This window comes from Chrysochloris asiatica, unplaced genomic scaffold (genome assembly GCF_000296735.1).
Source record: "Chrysochloris asiatica unplaced genomic scaffold, ChrAsi1.0 scaffold00001, whole genome shotgun sequence".
Taxonomy (NCBI): Eukaryota; Metazoa; Chordata; class Mammalia; order Afrosoricida; family Chrysochloridae; genus Chrysochloris; species Chrysochloris asiatica.
This window is the reverse complement of record NW_006408519.1, coordinates 62624765-62626893: the sequence shown is the minus strand read 5'-3', so window position 1 is coordinate 62626893 and position 2129 is coordinate 62624765.

Below are 2129 nucleotides of genomic sequence, written 5' to 3'. Positions count from 1 at the left end.
AGAAGAGAGGATGGCAAAACTTCTTCGGGCATAGTTTGAACATGTTATTAGAGGGAGCCAGTCCCTAGAAGAGGACATCATGCTTGGTAAAGTTGGTTGTTATTTGCCATCCAGTCAATTCCGGCTCATAGCAACCCTATATAGAGTTTCCAAGGTGGACTGGTAGTTTTGAACTGAGGTCAGAAGTTCACGGTTTATCCTACGGCCCCACAGCAAAAAAAGAGAAAGACCCCAGTAAGACAGATTGACATAGTGGCTGCAACAGTGGGTGCAAACCTAAGAATTGTGAGGATTGTGCAGGACTAAGCAGTGTTTTGTTCTGTTGTACATAGAGTCTCAGTGAGTCAGAGCAGACTCAAAAGCACCTAACAACAACTGGTACTCTTAACCTGGAAGTGGGAAGACCTGCTCTAAAATCCCTCAGAGATGGGCACAACTGCAAAACAATATATGTGCAATTCTGTGTACTTCTCTTAAGCAGCCATCCAATAGGACACTATTGTCCACCTACCCACTTCTGCATTTGCCAAAGTTAAACATAAATTCAACAGTGCATAGTGAAAGATACATTCACTTTCTCGTGTCTTTTCCCATGCTCTTCTGCCACTTGTATTCCTGAATTCCTTCTTTCTACATTAACTAATGTTGTTATTGGGGACCATCAGGTCCATTCTGAAACCCCATGTAACAGAGTAGAACTGCCCCCTAGGGTTTTCTAGGATGTAATCTAGATACTTCTAGGCTGTAATGTAGTGACGTGGCACTGTGGGTTAATACACCAGACTGAAAAGCTGTTTGAACTGCAAGGTCGGCTGCTCAAGCTCACCAGCTGCTCCTTGGAAGTCCTATACAGGGTCGCTATGGGTCAGAATAAACTCGACAGCACTTGACAACAACAATAAATGTAGTGACAGAATGGGCAACATGTTGGGCTGTTAACCTAGCCACAAAGTCAGCAGTTCAAATCCACCTGACACTTTGCAAAAGAAAGTTTTTCTGCTCCTATAAAGATTTAAGTCTCAGAAACCCCACAGAGGGTCACTATGAGTCAGAATTGCCTTGATTCTGAATGAATTTGGTCTTGGGATTTAACGTAGGAACAGTTCACCTGGTCTTTTCTCCTGCAGGCTACGAGGTAGGTTCAAACTGCCAAGCTTTCAGTTTGCAGCCAATTATTTAACTATTGTGACACTAGGGTTTCTTGACATTAACTAACAGTTCTTAAATAATGGAGTCACTGTCAATAATGAGAAACCAATCTGAGTTTTCATGGAAACACATTATGTTTTCTAAGTTGACTAACTCTGTAATGCCACAAAGGAACCAGGAGTCTGGGTAGTTGTTTCCATTGAGAAAGGTAACCATGATTATAGCTTAGTTGTCATGATGGTTAATGTTGTGTATATTTGTTGGACCATAATTCTCAATGATTTAGTAGTTATGCAATGATGCCATTTGGCAGTTATACAATGATGTCACAATGCAGTGATCTGATGTGATCAATCAATTGTGAGGGGAGTGTGTATGCAATATCCATGTAGACATTCTAGCAAAGCTTGCTCTGGATCCTATATTAGACTTACCATCATCTGACATCAGTTCTTGGGATTCATCAGCTGTGCAGCCTGCAAACCAGCTGCCTGCCATCTTACTTGTTAGTTTTGGGTTTCCTTGGCCTCTGCAGCCTGTGAGCCAAGAGCTTGCCATCTGATCTGCCTGTATTGGATACTGTAGCCACTGACGTTACAAGAATCAGGAGGAACCACCAGCCTGAAGCCTCAGCCATGGACTTGTGACTGGCCAGCCTCTACAACTGTATGAGACATTTCCTTGCGATCTCTCTATATATTTATGAATCTATTTATATACCTATAAATAGATACATACCTAGACATATATTTATATGGAGAGAGATCTCAAGGAACTGTGTATATGTATATACTCTGGAGTCTTGGCGTGGTACTGTGGGTAAATGCGCTAGACCGCAAAGTCGGTTTCAATTGCAAGATCAGCGGTTCAAGCTCACAGGCCATGTCTCAGAAATTTTATACAGGGTTGTTAAGAGTTAGAACTGACCTTCTGTCACTAAACAATAATGTTATTGTTGTTAGGTGCCACTGAGTTGGGAC